Source organism: Macrobrachium nipponense, chromosome 2 (assembly GCF_015104395.2).
Source record: "Macrobrachium nipponense isolate FS-2020 chromosome 2, ASM1510439v2, whole genome shotgun sequence".
In the NCBI taxonomy this organism is placed as follows: domain Eukaryota; kingdom Metazoa; phylum Arthropoda; class Malacostraca; order Decapoda; family Palaemonidae; genus Macrobrachium; species Macrobrachium nipponense.
In genome coordinates this window covers 144,639,156-144,652,092 of record NC_087201.1, presented here as the reverse complement: position 1 = coordinate 144,652,092, position 12,937 = coordinate 144,639,156, and positions in this window count along the sequence as shown.

The following is a 12,937-nucleotide window of genomic DNA, read 5'->3' as shown; positions in this document are numbered from 1 at the left end:
CAGAGTTAAGAAACACCGCCCATTGTCGTCACTTGAATGGGTGACCGAAGAAATATTCCAGAACCAGAGGCAAAGAATCTAAGTGAACTTGTAACGGACCGGACATAGGGTAGGAAACTTCACCTCGATGTATAACTGTACGATCTAAAGCTCTTCTCTTAGAGGGTAATGTTAGATATCTTTTTACCCATTACCAATATATATGCAAAGTATTTCTTGAGAAGTCTTTTGGATTCCTCTAGCTCGATTTTGCATCTCTTGCAGTCACTTTCAGGGGTTTTATCTGTGTCACTTTCGACTCATGAATGTTTTAATTCGCTTTATGACAATCTAATGACACTCAATTTTAGTTTCTTTTTTCTGGATAATTTGTCGTTACAAATGTCTTTACTAACGTCTTCTCACGCATAAGGTGAATGGCATGAGAGAGAGAGAGAGAGAGAGAGAGAGAGAGAGAGAGAGAGAGAGTCGTGATATGCAGGTGATGGTGCACTCGTTTAGAATATTCGATCGTCTTGCTACCAAGTGAAGTTCTTTTAATCTTAAAAGAAATCAGAAGCAGATCATTAATTAAGCAGTAAGTTAGATATTAAGGTGTAATAGAGCAAATCTAAATCTCAAAATCAGATCATACACGGAGGCACATGTGGTTCCTCAGAGTAGCCGGAAATCTAACGAATAATGCTGCCATATACATGAATATTTTTGTAAATGTCGTTGAAGCCAAAGCCTTTAGGTATTATGTGCTGTTTCTCTTACAATTTTTTCTCCCACCTGGGTCGGATATCAGATGGGGTCTTTGCCTTGTTTAGAAAGGGTATTCAGATAGTAGATCCTTTCACCTCCAGTAATTTTATTTCTGTGGATATGCTGTTTGGCCCGTTTCCAAAACCTCTGTTCAGTTGCTACTGCAGATCCACCACTTCGCCAAACCTCTTGATGCCATTGCCTTTAAATCAAAAAGTAAAGAGTCTCCATTCATCATTTTTCTAATCCATACTAATTTACGAGGGGACTGTAGTATACTTTTAAAAAAGCTAAAGATAATTGATTAAGTATTTTCTGATTTATATTGCTGAAGATTCATACAGAATTTCAACTGTGTATGTATAGGATATATATATATATATATATATATATATATATATATATATATGTATGTGTGTGTATTATATATATATATATATATATATATATATATATAATTAAAAACGTTTTTAAATGATTATGTATATATATAATATATATATATATATATATATATATATATATATATATATATAATATATATATAATATATATATATAATAATCATTAAAACGTTTTTAATTAAGAAAATATATAAATTCGCATATTTCATTGAATTGACAGCTTTTCTTTCCTTGTTGGATCTGCCTCGACAACTGCCTTTGGTGAATACTCTAGGAAAGACAGGGAATGCGAAGATGGAGCAACAAAAATGTCTCATTTGCCAATTACTTCTCTCTCTCTCTCTCTCTCTCTCTCTCTCTCTCTCTCTCTCTCTCTCTCTCTCTCTCTCTCCACTTGTAGATACTGGCATTTGAAATAAAATTTTAAACTTAAAACAATCTTCAAATTAAAATATCCTTCGATGGATGAATCCGTTAATTTTAAGAAGTTATTCATTATTACGTGATGTAAAAATGGAAATTAGGTTATAAGATCAAATCAACAGCTTGAGGCTGGAATATCAGTTGCTTTTCAGAGCTAATTGACACTTGTTTTAGTAGCTTGTTAGACAGTAATTTCGAGTTATCCAGTAGCTACTTCTGCCTTCGCTATAGTTCCTAGCCTTTTAAATAACGTTGAAATAAACAGCCTGCTGGAAATATCATATAGGTTTAGCACCAGCGTTTATCATTCACTTAAACTAAATGATATTATCCTTACCACCAAGGAATTTTTATTTCTTTTCAAATTAATAAACAGCTTCTCGTCACGATTAAAAAGAATACATGAATGAACTTCGTTTTTTTTACGTGAACCTGAGGTAACTAAATTTTTTAAATTGAACCGTACAATTCTATAATATGTCTAAGTCTCAAATCAAATTTGCATTTTAATCAAAATTGCAAATTAAATTATTCTTACTTTTCCTTACAAGCATTAAATGAGCCACTTCCATCTCCTAGCAACCTTCCTTTTGTCAAAAAAAACTGTTTTCAAAGATAAAAATGTTCAGCATAATTGAGTCCTCTTCTCATTATGATAATTTCCTACCTCTGTCGACCATCCCTTAAGAACATAAGCTTTATTTATTCGTTGATGGTGATAGTATCTAATTTCACAAGGCCTATTTTAAGACTTTCTACGAAAACTTGTCATAATTACATCTAGGCTTCGTCGCACCTTCACTCTCTGCCAATAGCTTAGGTTCTAGGCGGAGGATTCACCTTAATGCTGTTAGGAACTTTTTCTCAGATACGAGGAAAAGTTGCTTATTAGATTCCTACGACACACCTTACTAAAACGGCGGGGAGTAAATAAATTCAGCGGTGACGGGCCAAAAAAGAAATGTAATCATCAAGGGAGGAACTCGCAACAATTTTCTCAACCCATTCACCGATGAAATTCTGTGCGTTTGAGCATCCAAATATATTATAACGCAGATGACATAAGTCTTTGTTTTTTCTCCAGCGAGAAGTATCTTTATTCTGTTGATTTCCTTGGACACCATTCCGCCCAGTGACCCGATGAGTTTAATGTGCGCTCCTGCTCTGTGACATGGAAGGAACGCGACACAAGACCACCGAATTCCATTGTTATCCTGAAGGGCATCTGTTCCCGATTACCCAGTCTGAAGACATCTGTCACCATCCTTTGGGAGTCACTTCCTAATTCCATTTTCATTCAATTTCTGTTTCTGTCTATTCCAATTTACTCAGTTTGATACATCTATGATCAACGTTTCGGGGTTTTCTTCCTATTTCCGTTTGCATAAAGTTTCTGATTCCATTCTTTAGTCTTCCTCTCTTTTCATACAAAGGAAAGACATTAGATCATTTAGGTTTTAGGACATGAGCTATTGCAAATGTGTTCTCACAAACCTTTGATTCGCAGAAGCAAAATTATTGGTGGAAATAAAGACGTGGAAGCGAAATAATAGTGATGATATGATAAAAGATTAAAATATATAATAGTGATCACTAATAACTATTGACGATGGGCGAAATTCCACAATAAAACATGATATTAGGAGTATTAGTGCTGCATATGGCACCACGTGTAATTGGGATAGTTCCCAAAACGGAAATAATGGTTATCTAAACACCTTTGATGCTCAAATGAAATTAATTATCAATTGCGTTAACTATAGTAGATTCACATTACCCGTGCATCTGATCTCTAGGCCTGTCCTTTACCACGCTCCTGATTAGCTGTTGATAAAACAATCGCAGGACTAGAAGCGTTCTGTCTCTCGAGAGAGTTCATATAAGCAGAATGTATATTCCACCTCTCCTGAGGGATGCTTATGAAAGTCATATCCCTCAGGAGAGGTGGAACATACATCCTGCTTAATGTAAACGCTCAAGAGAGAATGAGAGTTTCCAGCCCGTGATTGGCTCATCAACAGCCAATCAGGAGCGTCGTAAGGGACTGGGCTGGACATCAGATACACGGTTGATGTGAATCTACTATAGCTTGGACACTGACAACATAAATCTGGATTTTTAAAAACTTTCCAAGTACCATTCAAGAACTACATTGACATCTATGCAATTTGGGTATCACTTTCAGAAGTTTCCAAAGCCGTTGAATCGATGGAAAAGGTGAAATATGCTGATTACAGCAAGAACGTATGGCGACTATTCTTCCTATGAGCCTTCTTGATACATCATCGGCATTAGAATTCTTAAAATTTGAGCTTTGAATGATGATGACAATATTTTTGCGAAAGATATTGGTAATAATGATGGCCATGAATCTTATGGAAGTGACGAATGAGCTCTTAGACTCATGAATAAGTGCATATCATAACTCAAAGAAGTTTCATTGTCAAATGAGGAAAAGCATTTTGGGAATACTATCTATAATCGTAAGTGCGCAGAGGAAAAAGTAAGCAAATTAGGAAAAACACTTGCGTTTTTGTAACAGTATATGATGGTATTAATAATGATAATATTAATGATAATGAAAATTATGCTACTGTTAATAATACTAATATAATAATAATAATAATAATAGCAGTACCATCTTTCGCATACACTGGAAGATCCAAAAGATAAATTTTCTAACAGAAATATTTGTCTGTATTAGAATAAACCAGTGCTTTAGTCCTGTCTGTATTGTAAAAGAAAATGCACAAAAAGATTCGTAACTCAGCAAGACCCCACAGCGAGACCAGACACAAACAAGTAAAAAGTTTCTTTGGCGCAATCAAGTTTTCTGTTCAACGTATGAGCCTCGACCCAGGAAACTTTCAGTCCGTCCTATACCGTTGCTAGACGCACGAGCATGGATAATGTTAACATTAAATAAGATAAAAACCACTGAGGCTAGAGGGCTGCAATTTGGTAAGTTTGGTGATTGGAGAGTGGACGATCAACATACCGAATTGCAACTCTATAGCCTCAGTAGTGTTTAAGATCTGAGGGCGGAGAGAAAAGGTGTTGACGGACAGACAGAGACATCTCAATAGTTTTTTTTTTTTCATTTTACAGAAAACTAAAAATACAGCCCATCTGGTTGCACGACGAGCCACTTTAGAAATCGTGGCGAGTCCATGATGGCACAAGTGTATCGGTCAATTTCTCAAAACGGAAAGTTCATTTACAATCACTTCATAACTTCCGCCTGAGAAAACTAAAACAAAAAATAATATAATCCAGGAACCGCTGCCATCCAGATCACACGTTGCCTCTATAGTGAAATATCTATTGCTGGTTTCCAAACAGCTTTGAAGGAGAGAGTCACGAAGGGCCATTGGCTCCATGAAGTGATTACGGTGTCTTTTGCGAAATTTTCCCGCTAGGAATCTGGGATTCCCTTCTTGAAATGCTCTTCCTGAATTGCTGCGATGACACACACACACACAGAGAGAGAGAGAGAGAAGAGAGAGAGAGAGAGAGAGAGAGAGTACATTATGACACGAAAACAGTCAAAATGATAAGTCTTATGCTACCAAATAAATAATTCACTGCAATATAAACAAAAAGTTTGTCTGCGACAAAATCTCTCTCTCTCTCTCTCTCTCTCTTCTCTCTCCTCTCTCTCTCTCTCTCTCTCTCTCTTCTCCAGTTCAAGCGTATACTTTTGATTAATCCTTTTAATAATATGTCCCTCAAGATAACACCTTAGTATGTTTCTGTCCTGTGAATGTTCAAACGCTATTAATTCCGGGTAATGCACAGGATTTACGGGAATCTTGATAGGGGACACTTGTCTTCAAAATGGGGTTTCTGGGCGAGTGTAGATTTGCTATTTGTTCATATAGTATTAATTCATCAATGATACTTGCTTTCGCATACACAAAAACACGCCAGTACTATACTATTGCTTTGCATTCTTGACATCACAAAACTCTCAGTATTAACTTTTTTTGCTTTTTGTTTTTGTTTAATTGGATATTAAACCAGCTACTGTAAAATTCTTTGTAACTAAATGCTAGATTTGCAGTCAGTAACGTTCTAATGACATATTGTCGAACCGACGTTTTCTCAGATAATTTTTTTTTATCATTTATGGCAGGTGACCGGCGATTTTTAGTTATTGACGGATTTGTACTAGTTAATGTCTAAATCAACAAGCCCCGAAGTATTCTTGAAAATAAAAGTTGTGGTACTTTTATTTATCTATTTATTTGTTTATTTTTACATATTTGTTCACTGCATTTACAGCCATATGAGCGGCATTAGCCGAATTGTCGCACAATGTCTGTACGACTTTCTAGGTGGAAGAGAGAAATATACTTTAGTTTCCTACTAAATTACACATTTTATTCGATTAGAACTGGCTCTGTCTCACAAATAACACCAAATTAGAGTAAATATGTACTTATGTATCACGATATCGCCCCGTGAGCGACACTGAGCAACAAACTATAGTAAAATGTTTGTATGACTTTCGAATTCCGGATAGTGGGAAGTGAGAAATATACTTTAGTTTCCTGCTAAAATACCCATTTTCTACGATATTAACTTGCACCGTTGCACGTTCTCTTATCAAATAAAATCAAATCAGAGTAATTATGTGCCTCGATATTTTAAACTCGTCATAGTTGTATCACAGATGTGCCATACCAGCTAGTTTACGTACAATATTTTGTATTTCTTGACATAATTCTATGGCGTATTTTCAGAAATATATAAAATTATATAATTGTAGGCAACAGCAACATTTCATAAAAGAGGGTCTTGACTCTTTACCCATAAGCCCCTTCTCTTTGCGCGGCTGCGAGCCTGAGTTTCCGGTGATACCGACCCGTCTTTTGTGTTGTGATCGCATTTACATTTCCATTTCGCGACCCCGCGGTGCATTGACGTGGTTCCAGTGGCAGCGAAAAAGAGGAAGAGGGCCGTTGTTAATGAGAGGTACCAGCGTGTCCTACGCGAGTTACGGGAAGAGAGACCACAACAAACGAGAAGCGTCTATGTGAAAGAAATGCCAGGTACCTCCGGGATGTCAACAGTGCAAGAACTCCCAGATCCGTGTAAGCTTGATTTTCTTTCAATGATTTCTTTTCCTATATATATAAATACTTCGTGATTACCATTTTTTTAAATAACGATAGTAATTATATAAGACCAGTAAGCTCGATTTCACGGCAATGAGTAGTCTGACTTATTCAGCTCTGGGTGATTGTTTACTTATTCTCGCGGATGTCTGTTTATTTGCCCGTCCTATATCTGAACGTAAAACATGGGTATAACAAAAAACATTGTACGGTGGCAGCATATATTTTTATAGCTTATAAAAAAAAAACCTTTACATTGTTAGCATATACTATTTTTTATGCAAAAACACTTTGAACTTAAAACTTTTATAATTTTTTGTAGGCTAAAAGAAAACTATATTTTTAGCATATATTGATTTTTACAAGTTAAAAAACTTCCACTGATATCGATTACTACTTTTTAAGCTTATGAAGAAAATTTTATACAGTTAGTTAATTGAATTCTTTGTTACGAAAAACATTGTTCTGGCAATATATATACTACATACATACATACATATATATATATATATATATATATATATATATATATATATATATATATATATATATATATATATATATGTATATATATATATATATATATATATATATATATATATATATATATGTGTGGTGTGTGTGTTTTATGTTTTAGGTAATATATAAGTCAAGAGAGAGCACATTTCTATTCATTTCATTATATTGTAAATTTCAGGGCAAATTCTTATATGAGGAAATAGTTTTAGTGCGAAAATCTGCTTTCTAACTGAGTTTCATAATTTTTTTTCTAAATAAGCAATAATGTTCTTTTGACATTTTCAGAAAACTTACTATTTTTTTAAATAAATGATTAGCTCTCCAAGAAGACTGAACCAAATTCAAAGAATCTTTTACAGCGTATAGTATAACTATATCTATAATCTCGAGAGGGCAAAAATATTTTTGAGTCCAACTTTTTTTTTGTCATATTTTTTAAAAGTTTCGAAATGTATTTTTCAATTGGGAAATTTATGAACATAGAGTTCAAATTTCTTTATTTCCTCACTTCTACTTTTTCAGTATAGTTGTGGTATAAATGGTAAAAATGTTAGGCGAATCCCATCAATCATAAGGTGGCATCAAGCATTTACTTTATAATGGGGCCTTATGGCATCAACGGTCCCCTCACGAAGAGATGGCATCTATGGAGTTCTTTTTCCGCATTTCATTTTTTCTTTTACCAGAAGTGTGCAGAGTTCTGAGTGATGTAGTTTTAAAGGCAGATGTTGCTTCCTCTTTACCTCTTTATATATATATATATATATATATATATATATATATATATATATATATATATATAACTGAATTAAGAAGGGTAAGATTCATTCTGCTAGAGGGTCCATTTTATTTCATTAATGACATTTGTAGACTTGTGCCAATACTTTTGTGGGACTTCAAATATGGTACTCTTCACTGAGGTCCCGGCGTCAATGACCTTCGATGTCAGGATGCCAGAAAACTTCCTATCATTCATTCATTCTTACTGAGTGTGAACTTTAACTATAATGGTCAAGATAAGCACCAATGAATAGAACTTGTAAAACACACAATAGATTGAAAAGAATATTATTTCTAAAAATATATCGAAACTCATCTTGAAGATTATTCATTTGTTTTTCTCATACCTGATGAATCTGATATCAGTTCAGTGCTGCACTCAATTTTTTCAGGCAGTTCAGCAAATTATGATTTGTGCAATATGCTGCGTTTTCCCATTTTGTTTATTAAATGTATCAACTTGGAACACTACTTTTCCGTGATATATTCAGCACTTTTCCCACAAATCAACAATCTGTTCTTTTGGATCGTGTTTTGTATGAATATTGGTTCATGGACAAAAATAATGCATTTAATTATTCAATATCTGAAATCTCCACGTTGACTTTTGTAAGACTAACAGGGTTATAGAATTCCCATCGTTATTCAGATTCATTTTAAAATGCTTTTTCATACATACAATGGGAACAAAGACACGAAGCCAAGGTTTTATTTAGGGCCCTCGTTAAACAGAAGGGAGTTTACAGGAAGCATTATAGATTGTAGGTAAATGCAATAGTGATAAGCATCAAAGACAAGATTAGATAAACACCCATCTATTCCTTATATTTCCGAAATGATTTGTCAATACTATTACTGTTATTATTATAAAGATCGCTGGGACTCTTGAATTCAAGAAAGTATTGAGCACCAAAAACAAGCTGGATGTGTCCCCCTATCTACGCCTCCCAACCAAAAATTATTATTATTATTATTATTATTATTATTATTATTATTATTATTATTATTATTATTATTATTATTATTATTATTATTATTATTATTATTATTATTTATGTCCCTAAAACCCACACTCTTATACCTCAACAATACTGGCCAGAGGATTTGTTCCCAGAATAGACTCACCGTTTACGCTGCATGCTACATAAGTCACCATTTGGGATATACCTCGAAAATACTGGCCAGAGGATTTGTTCCCAGAATAAACTCACCGTTTACGCTGTATCGTACCTAATCCCATTTTGGGAAATTTATTAGCCTCATCTAAGACACGCTACGCCACACCACTTTAGTTTGCTCTCTTTTTGTGCATATTGCCGCGGGATACCTTATTCCAAGGGGCGCCGCCACCATCACTTCCCACTTCCTCCTTCATCGTCTTGGCCATGAAAATCCTGCTTTCGCAGCTGCTCCATTTATTCGCGGTGCCATTTGCCATCGCTTAAACTGATGATACTCTGTCGGCTCTTTCAGGGAAGCTGAACTGCCTCATTAATCTAAGCCAAAGTAAATCGGTGTAGCTGTTGTTGGAACGTCTGAAACTGCCTCGTGGATGTGTCGTTGCTTGCTTGTGTACATCTGCAGGTTTTTGTTCGCTTAATATGGAATGTCAGTACCACCAAATATCGAAATTCAATGGATGTTGTAGGATTAAGCAAAGAATCTTCATTTTTTCTTCATTTCAATAGGTAAATTTAGTAGTTATTTCAAGAAATTAGTAAAATGGAAAATTTTTTATGTTTATTATTTATTAATGCATAATGACAGTTTAAATTACTCTCCGTCAATTAAGAGGAATTTATGTATTAACTGAAAACCAAACTATTGCTACTTCACTTAAATTACAGTCTTCGCTGGTAATTATCTTGCTTAAACTTGCTCTCTGTTGGTGACCTTAAACGTGATGACAGGCACAGTTCAGGTAGAGTCAGAAAAGTATCTTTTCGTTCATTTAGAGTGAAAAACGATTACGTCCGCTCATATGACACCTCAAGCAGTATGAAACAATTTATTGAAATCGCGTAAGCATATCCTTTCTTCTCCTGAGCCGCAGAAGCCACAGTATATAGTGAGCTATTCAGAGCAAGTTTGAGACTTAAAAATGCAGATTGCGATATTTCCTGCCTGACTGAAGCTCTCGCACCACCACCCTCATTTATTTTTCGTGCCGGATATGTAGGTAGTACCGCTCTCGACTCTTTATGCATGAACGAGTCACTGACATCAGGCATTTGCTATATTTTTCGTCGGTTACAGGTAACGTTAGCTATTGTGTGTAAAGTAATATGTGGATGTAACCTTCAGATGTGGATTATGAAGAATGAACTTGAATGATAACACGATATTTTGCCATGCATTCTTGTATATGTACGTAAAAGTTACTCATCGATAAAGATAAACAGACACAAGTATTCATGTAAAATATTTATGTAAAGATAACCATACACAAATATATTAATAACCAAAATAAATGGCGACAGGAAAAGGCATCAGAAGCGTGATTTATATAAGATGCTTGTTCAATTAAATACTCAGAAATCAGAACATCCAGCGAGTTTAGTAATTCTTTTGTATGAAATCCTTGTAAATTATGATAAAAACATAACAGTAAACACATAAACAATTGCTATTTTCCGTTCGACATGTTTAATAAGGGCAAACCAAAATCACAACCTTACCTTTGAAAAAAAAATAAAGTTCTTCCATTAAACTTAAAAACTGATAGAGAAAACATTATTGCCAAAATACCCAAAATATGTTGAATATCGAGTGTTTTCTTCACCTTCGTTTTTCTTATTGATTTTTATTGTTGTTTTCCAATTCACATGGATTTTTTTAAAAGCGGAACGAAACACATTTGTTTCTCAAAATTTGCTCTAACCCCAAAAGGTAACTTGGAATTTTAGGTCTCATGTCTTTCTATAATTAAATCGAATTTCAAGCTTATTGTGTTGATTCTTTTGAATTTTCAAAACTATTTATAAGGGCAATTAAGTCAAATTTGATTCTTTTATTAGATATTTAAACAATGTAAATATCCACTTAAGGTATTCGATTTAATCCTCGTATACTTCAACTGCTGATCTTGGTTTTATATTCTCTCCATTTTCTCTGGCCTTAAAAACTCAATTTCATAGAGTTTCATCGAATGATATAAGAGTTTTCCGACTGTTAGGCCTCATCCTTATCTATTGTTGTCATATTTTTTCTTTGTAATTGTGAGGAGAGAAAGTTGAAAACCAGCTCTGCCTTTCATTAGCCCAGCACCAGTATCTATACGGTCATTGTTTATCAACGTCTCTCGATAGCCATTAATGCTCAGCAAACAGCAGAATTGTTTGTTTTCGATAGTTGATATGGGTGAAGAAGAGCCGGTGTATATAAAGTATATAAAGTGAGAGGGAAAAAGGGAAATTGAGGAGAGAAGCTTCCAATATTCGATGTTGCCGGGGAATGTCACTTCCTATTCTGGAATGCTGTAACAAGGTCTCAGATTGGAGAGGAAAGCTGTTGAAAAACCTTTCTCGTTATTTTTTTTATCCTTTTACTATGTTTTTCTTCCTCCCCTACTTTCCCAACCGACAAGTATGGTTACGTGGCCGGCTGAAATATTCTTGGCCCGATTTCTCTATCTCTCTATGTCACGGTTCCAGTTTGCCGATGGAGCGATATGAGTAATATGAGATTCACGTAACGCTGTAGAATGTTACAGAAGATATGTATATATATAATATATATATATATATATATATATATATATATATTATATATATATATATATATTATATGTTTCAGTGAGATTGGGGATTTCACTAAATCCCTGAAATTGTCTGGGAATTCGTAAAATCATCAATTCACTTAGGGGCACTTGATCTCCGATGGTACACTTGTTCCCCTGAAAATTTCTATGGCTTCGTAAAACCCTGGTTTCATAATCTTACTGCAATATATATATATATATATATATATATATATATATATATATATATATATATATATATATACATAAATATAATTTAATCATTTAGTTTTTCTACTTACAGGAGGTGTCCACTTATAGAGATCATGGCAGGTCTCTCAGGCTCTTAATTACAAGCTCTAACATCATCTCATCCATGGCAGCAGCCCTCGACAGTCTTCTCATTACCAGGTCAGTGTTCAACGTTAACAGTCACGTGAAGTTAATGCTTCCGACAAATTTTTTGTTGTATTAACAAACAAAAGCGCACCCCCCCCCCCCCCCCCCCTCTCTCTCTCTCTCTCTCCTGTCAAGAAAAAAATCTAGATTAAATCCGTCCGGACTAGAATTAGTTTATCTGTCTTGATGACAAATGTCCTGTTGAGTAAACAAGGCTTACTTCCTACATTACGTTTGAGGGAGCCGTGCGTCACCTTCCTTTTGTAGACAGTAATCCTGCAAATTAATTTTTCGTTTCGGTCCTAATGAAGGATGTGTTTTTATTCTCACCAGGGCCCCGGAATCTTATCTCTTATTTTTATGGAAATTCGTGTCTTTTTATTTATTTTTTAGGGAATTATTGTTGCGAAATACAAAGGGCTCGTCCATTTCCAACAGTCTTTCGTTTCTCTTTTATCCTCCGCTTGATTTATGCATTCGTAGGCGCTAATGAGCGGAATCCAGGAATCTTTCTCGAAAATGATTCTCCCTCAGTCTTTTGAATTCTCATTTTGAAACGTCCTTTTTTTTTGTCTATAGACACAAAAGTCAACACCCTCTTAGGCATGATCGGCCATGCAGAACACAGCTTGGCGTAACACCGACAATTCTCCCTCGCTGATTGCTCTAGAAACTCTTGCTGTTTATTTTAGAAAGTGGGCTCCCGCAAAACACTTAGAAATTGCTGCGGTTGTAGGTTTACTTTGTGGTTTTTCACGAAGGCGAGAAAACATTTAGAATTGGTGTATTGTGGTTTTAAGGAAATA